We start from the raw sequence: 7,596 nt of genomic DNA on the forward strand, positions 1-7,596 counted from the left end.
TTTTTGACAAGAATTTCGGCACGTCATTATCAGGTGCGTTTAGTCTATTACCATCTGATTACACTTTCACTGACATTCCTGAATCTGTTTCTCGGGAGAATCTGCATTCTCTTTCACCGCAAGTCTGTCCTCCCTCATAAGCTGTAGCAACAAGTGAGTATTAAGAGGAAGATCTCTGTATTCAGCACTTTATGACTGATTGAACGAGGGCGTCCTGAAAAACAGTACCCGCGAAATTTAGTATTCTGTTCTGAAAATCGGTTGAGGTAGTAAATGTCATTCACATTACTCGATCGACTTTCCTACTTTGCTGGCGCAGTTTTAAATTCTTTGCCACTAGAGGACTCCGAATTGTAATGTGTAACATGGGAGTGTGCAACGTAACTATGTCGGTGAGTGAGAAACACCATGCTGTAATTCAGTTTCTAAACACAGAAAACGTGCCTCCAATTGAAATCCAGAAAACAATGAAAGCTGAGAGAGGTGACGATTGTATCGACATGAGTAATACGCAACGTTGGGTTTTGGCTCGTATTGAAGGAAACGATCATGCAAACCTCAACGTGTGTGACAGAGCCCGGAGTGGCCCCACTGGATTTTCATCTGTTTCCAAAACTTAAAGAACATCTTCCATGACCTCATTTTGATAGTGATGAAGCGGTGCAAACAAAGGTGATGTTGTGGCTCTGTCGGTAAAGTCAAACATTCTACAGTGACGGTATCAACAAAATGGTCTCTCGTTCGGAGAAATGTGTTCGTCACCAGAGTGACTATTCCCTAGAAATAAAAATGACACATGAAGAATAAAGATATAGAATGTTAGTAAAGTATGTTTTATTTAGAAAGCTTTCAGAGTTTTCACATAAACATTCGGAGGCATTACTTTCAAGCATGCCGCTGTACATGGGACATTCCTTATAAAGAACACAATTTTTTGTTTCGCAAGCTACGACTTAGTCGCGAATTGAACAGTGGCCTGAATATAGAATAAATTTCCTTCACTTTACGTCTATGGTCATAGATTTTTTGTCGTCAGATTACCGCTTACGGTCTATAACGACCATCTTCAGATCTGTTTTACAAAAACGTGGCCTAATATACTGGAGCCATAGCACTTCACGATGCCACTATGGCTCCAGTATATAAGGACGTGTTTTTGTAAAACAGATCTGAAGATCCAGAATTTTTGAATCACGTTTGCTGTATCTCTGTCTTCAGGTATTGAACATTCGTTGCCATTCAGATTCAAACTCTGGTTCATCGCCTTCTCTTTCAAGTTATCTTTTAGTTCCAGGAGACTGTTCACACATAAAATTGACACTAGGTTTGCCCTTTATCTCTTTGTTCAACAATGCCTTGTCGGTGTACAAATATTGCTTCTCTTCGTGTTGTACTCTAAGTTCTTCTAGTTTTTCCTGATCAAATCAACTTTATGATGCGCCATCCACACTCTCTTCAAGTTATCTCAAGAGGTGACATAGAAAAACATTTAACACATATAATTATTAAATCTTTTCACCCTGTTTGGGTTTTCCACTAACACTAGTCACAATACACAACAAAAATACGCAAAATAAACAATACCTGATATCCATGCAGCTCATCCTGTTCCATTCTCACCACAGATGCAATCGAAGTATCAACATGCAGAGAGAGAAAAAGACGTGTGAAAGTGCGTTACATTGCTTAGATCAAGCTTCGACTTGGTTGATTTTGAGATAATGTACTGAAATTTTCAGTGTTCGATTAATATTATAAAGTGATTGCTGAAAACAGAGGTTTTGGATATTTTTGAATTTCTACCTGGTATTTTCATTTACAGTTATGTAGTGGATTATTAGGAAGTCTCGACCAACTACCAAGCCTACATATCAGATTATGGTTCTCCCATTTCCATATGTATAAAGAGTGTGTATCGACAGTGATCCGTTGTATGGTTATATCTAAGTAATCATTCCCTTTCTTTTTAGTGGAGTTGAATTGTGTCTGTGGCTGTCAAATCACAGAGGATACATTTGTGGTTTGGTTGTATGGATTGTTTTGTTGCTAATTACTACTTTTGTAGGTCTATCAGCGAGTTAATTGTTCCTCTGATACTGACAGTTGCTGACTAGGATTACGATCCCTGGATAATTTATGAAACTTCATCATGTATGCCCTGTGCACAACGACTGCTTTCTTCGAAATCGAGGAATAATTATTTTACTTGCCCAACTACGCTATACTAGATACATATTGTTTCCTAGAGGCCTGTATGATTCCAATGTCAGTTTTGATTGAAAATAAGCGATGAAAGAGCTAACAAGGCAATTGAAGTATTACTGTGTAGGTAATAATTACGTAGACAACTGTGGTCCACAACTGAAAAATCTGAATGTGTTACCTCCGATTACAGTGGGTGATGCCTTGTGGTTAGCTAGATTGAATTACATGAGTTGTTGGAGTAGTGAGCTGTAAGGATGTCTGAAATTGTGGGAAAGTATTGTCAGTTCCGGGGACTTAATTTAAGGTGTTACGACAGCAAATGGTAAATAATACTACTATCATACTATAAACAGATAACAGTGTCGCCTATAGCAATACAAAGGCATCGTAATATCTTGTTCATTATTATTTCATTTAAATGACTTCTTGCAAACTCCCCTGCATGATTGCTACAGTGCGTTATGGCTTTGACCTGCAGATATAGCGTAAAGCGCAGACCTCTAAATTACTAGTCACGAAGTCGTGGCTGATCCAGACCTAATCTGCGTGCCTTATTAATGACCGTTGGCCTGTGTCACTGAGCAATCCGAGAGTATTTTTCAAGCAGAGCTCCGCGCTCTTTTAGTATATGGCTGAGCTGTTTCCGCCTTCACAAAGGGAAACGTGATACACAAACATTTACAATATGATAACACATAGAGTAATGTATATGTGATTCTACAGGCTGATGGCGTGCACGAATTTTCTCCCGTAGCATAACGAGTGACTGTGGCGGCAGGAAAAGCATAGAAATAGTTGGAAAATCAAGAAGGTGAATTACAGCAAATTCCGTGACCACGGAGCAACAATAGGAAGAGGAAGAAGAAGAAGAATAAGAGATGAGCTGGCGATGTGTCAACGAGAAGAAACGGAAAATCACCCATAGCAGTGCACACATACTTTTGATTTCATTGTGTATGCTCTTTTGTATGTATTAATTTTCTGACGTATTCCTGAGCAATAATGATATGAAAGTGGATCGAGTAGGTCTATTAGTGTGACACGCTATATTTCGAGTTACAAAAGAACCTGCTTACAATAGATATGCAATGAATAACAAGATCATGTACTTAATCTTGTCATATGTGCATAGTTTATAAACATCTCCTTAACCGCAATATAAAAGAGATGCGTTCCACTTGTACCATGATAGATAAAGTTATGCCATTTGGTTCATTGAAGAGAACGTTATGAAGCGGAGAACTGCACCTCACTTAAGGAAATATATCGAAAGTAGCCTCGAATTATTTGCAAAAGCAGAGGGAATTAACATAAAAATTCCACAAAGGACAGGAACTGGATATTTTGTGATGAGCGACTGATGTATCGCCCAGTGACTATAGCGTCTTTTGGGAATGAGGGCAGAGGTGCTTATGGTTAGTATACCGTTCTTTCGAGCGTCAATATCACATATTTCTAAATGGTTCCGTTTCTTCTGGATAAAGAAGCCTGTCAATAGTCTTCAAGAGGCTGAGCACATCTCACTCCAGGCATTTCACCTAGAGAAATTCTACAGTGTTATTATGACAGGAACATGACACTCGAATGCGAGAATCAGACGTGCTTACATAGTGACAGAGACAGAAATAGAAGGAGCCTTCATCACAATAGAATAAGTGTCATCAAGCTATGGCCTTCACGGCAGAACCGCTCGCCATTAGCCCGTAGCCAAATGGAGGTAGTAAATGATTCTGGACACTGTTCTCTCTGGCGGCCTCGATGTGGTCACGCGGGCTGAATGAGTAGTAAGACTGCTGGCGGATACACCCACAGATAAGTGTCGGCTTGTAGTCGCGGATAATGGCGTGCGTCCGAGCACGACCTTAGTGCGTGGCCTCAGCGCCGGCTATGCGGAACTCAACTGGAGCACCGGCCATTTGGGCGGCTCACCGTAAACAACTGGTCTCACTCCGGCCAAACGGAAGGAGCAAACGGACCTCGCCGCCAGCCGGTTCAAGGTCAACCGCCAGCTGTCTTTGCACACTGCGTCACCAACTTTGCATAGAATACGTGTCTCTAATCGTCCTTGCCAGTATTATCCCAGTTCTTAATGTTAACGACATCAGCTTAATGGTCAGGCGCACAGGATGCCGATTTGATGTTGGACCTAAGTGACAGAGTAGCGTTGTGAGGCTGCTGAAATGGTGAATCGTATTGGAGATGAGCGTGGAATAATCCCTGTTCAGTAATCTATAATCTTCGTGCTTTCTATAAATCACTTCATTCGAATGCCTCGATGGTTCCTCGAAAATATCACCTCTCCTTCTTTTCTCTATCGTCTTCCAGGTGATCTGGTTTTCATTAATGTCCTTGAAACCTGAGCCTTCATTCCTCAATGCCACAATGAGGTATTTTCTGGCGCATGAACCTTAGGGAGCTACTTATTTCAGCTTACAAGGTGGCACAACTATGTCGACAAGTCAGCCTACAGTTATACTCTGGAATCAGTCATTACATAGGAAATTGTACATTACATTGCATCCTTTTTTTACTGTTTATTGACATTCCGTTCGCAGACGACTGTTCCGAAGAATTATTGCTTCCGTGCCACTGTGATTGCACATGTGACCTTCACCTGACATTATCGCAATTTTGCCTTCATGATCTCAAAGGAGCGATGCTATACTCTTTCTATCCTTATTCGCAGATTCTATGGTGGAAACATGTCCTTAGAACTTTCTACGTAAATTTTCACAAGCAGTAGTACATCTTTATTCGAGTATTTAGTAGTAGCTGTTTATCAGCAATTTCATTGTAGACATTTAATAGGTCCGTGACCATTCATACAGGCCCTCTTTGTTAATTCTTTATCTAACGTATGGTTCTGAGATGATGTGGATCCCATACTCTGGAGGAGTATTCCATTAACTGTTCTTACATTGCTTTGTATGAACTTTCCTTGGCAAATAATACTGAGTTTTTGCAACGTGCGTTTCCCACATTAACATGGAATGGGGAAAACATACAGAAGTACACTCCCCCCCACACCCCCTAAAGTGGCTTACGAAGTATAGACGTAGATGAACTGTAACTTTCCTGTATTATAAGAATATATTAATCCGCCTATTAATTTTACGACAACATAAGGTTTCATTATAGATGAATTTCAAGTCTCCCTGTAATGTCTGTATGACAGGAATGACACCACTAGTTATTCTCTTCTTCGATTACACTTTTCCTTGGTCAGTCCCGAATTTCTTGTGTATCTGATCGTGACTCTCTTCTCATTACGATTTGCAGCGTGCTGTCTTTCTAGACGTTTCCAGTTCATACGCAGTCATGACTCCCATGCTAACATATTTCGTGGTGTGGTACCGAATCGAAAGCTATACAAATACTTAATACCGACAATTTGACATGACTGTCCCTATCTACGTGTAGGGCATACTCGGCAAACCATTATGAAGTTCAAGGGATTTTCAAGTTTGTAGACTGCAATTACGCATCAGGTGACCACTAGGGAAACATACATCTTCATTTACGTTTAGTACAGTAGTTATTGGACTATCTACCATCCTCCACCCCCCCCCCCCCCCCACGCATTCTTGTTTGGAGTTGGGCTGCAGCTGCATCCTGTGCCGTCAGTAAATTTCTTGATAAGTGATTAGAATGTGCACCAGATAGGTGAAGAAATCATGAGTCTGTAACCCACCGACTCAACATTATGTGTTTAATAGTTTCTGGCAGTTTAATTGGAAATAAATTGGTAATAATGTATTAACTGTGGCAGTCTGCTGCTCATGCTGTCGGCGTGAGAGTGCTACGAAAATGCTAAACGAACGAACAGTGGCAGAGGATACAATAGGTGCATTGTGCATCAAGGGAAGGTTTATTGTTGAAATTCCGAGAGAGTAGATTCGTGGAAGAGTCTGGCAAACAATGCGTCCTCACACATACCGCTCGCGAAATGACCACCAAGAGAAAATAAGAGAAATTAGACCTCATACAAAGGTTTACTGGCCTCCATTCTTCCCACTTGCAACTCGCGAACTGAGCACAGAAAGGGCGAAAAGATAGTAATACGGGAAATACCCTACGTCAAACACCGTAAGGTGGCTTAAGAACTGTAGATATACATGCAGATACACGAATAACATCCATTTTCTGCTCTATTAATTGGCAACGTTAGTGGTTAGTTATATAGAGGATAGCCGGATGCTCTGCCCCACTGCCCCACGCCCGTGCAGGTAGCCCGCATCAACGTTCAGCAGCCACTCGCAAGGATTTAATCACACAATTCGACTACATTGCTGGGATGTTGCAGTACACCACTAGCATTGTATTCGAATATTACAGGATTTGCATTAGCTTACATTTTTCTACATTTGCAGCGATCTCCTATTTTTCACAGCAAACATGTCCGAAAGAACAGACACCAAATCCATATAAGTATATAGTTCTGGCAACACCACCCATGACCTTCTTCATCTGTGCGGATGCACACACATTCACCGAGCTCTTATGGGACTTAGTAAGAATGTCTTCCACGAGTAATGAGTGTGCTGGGGTGGGACACTACGAATGTAGTGTGTGGACATACAAGGTGAGAGTGTGGGTTTCGCGGGAGGGGTGCGCGAGATAGTCCATGCAGTCGCGCCATCCTCTGTGCCCGCGGTGGCTCAGATGGATAGAGCGTCTGCCATGTAAGCAGGAGATCCCGGGTTCGAGTCCCGGTCGGGGCACACACTTTCACCTGTCCACGTTGATATATATCAACGCCCGTCAGCAGCTGAAGGTATTAATATAATTCTAATTTCGTTCTTGACGGCTGTCGGACATGTCCGAAAGAACAGACACCATATCCATATAAGTATAGAGTCTTATTGGTTTTGCTTCCATATTTTATGATTTTTCCAGTTCTTCTTTTGTGTAGAGTATTACACTGATAACATCGGCGTATGTGTGGATTATTGTTTTATCCTCAGATATTTGAAATTCTTGGAGATTTGTGTGCAAAATCAAGAGCAGGAGTTCTACGACGATCACACAAAGCGTCAGTGATAAGGGATATTCTTATCGTACAAATTGGCTAACTGGTACTGGGTCCGCTAACTGCTCATCGATTGTAAATCTGGACATTTACAATTTTGTGTTATTTGTGCATAGATTTCTGAAAATCCCATTTTTCTCCTTTTTCGTAGTACGAAACCATGTTCACACAAACGATTTTTCAGAATGCATAACTGTCAGGGCTACTTCAAATTCACTTATGGAAGCTAGCTTTACAATATATCTATGCTCGCATCAAATGCCGGTCATAGCTTTCACTGTTTTTATGCATGTTATATGTAGAAAGGTGATTGATCTGAAGTTTTACAGTCTTGCTTTTTCGCCGTCCTTAGGAATTAGAAC

At 41.1% G+C, this 7,596-nt stretch overlaps 1 non-coding gene across 1 annotated transcript; it reads left to right on the top strand.

The window, feature by feature from the left end:
- The first annotated feature begins 6,851 nt into the window (after nt 1-6,851).
- On the top strand, nt 6,852-6,926 carry Trnat-ugu (transfer RNA threonine (anticodon UGU)). Its single transcript has one exon. It is a non-coding gene; the product is annotated as a tRNA-Thr (tRNA).
- The last annotated feature ends 670 nt before the right edge of the window (nt 6,927-7,596 follow it).

Source organism: Schistocerca serialis, chromosome 3 (genome assembly GCF_023864345.2).
Source record: "Schistocerca serialis cubense isolate TAMUIC-IGC-003099 chromosome 3, iqSchSeri2.2, whole genome shotgun sequence".
In the NCBI taxonomy this organism is placed as follows: Eukaryota; Metazoa; Arthropoda; class Insecta; order Orthoptera; family Acrididae; genus Schistocerca; species Schistocerca serialis.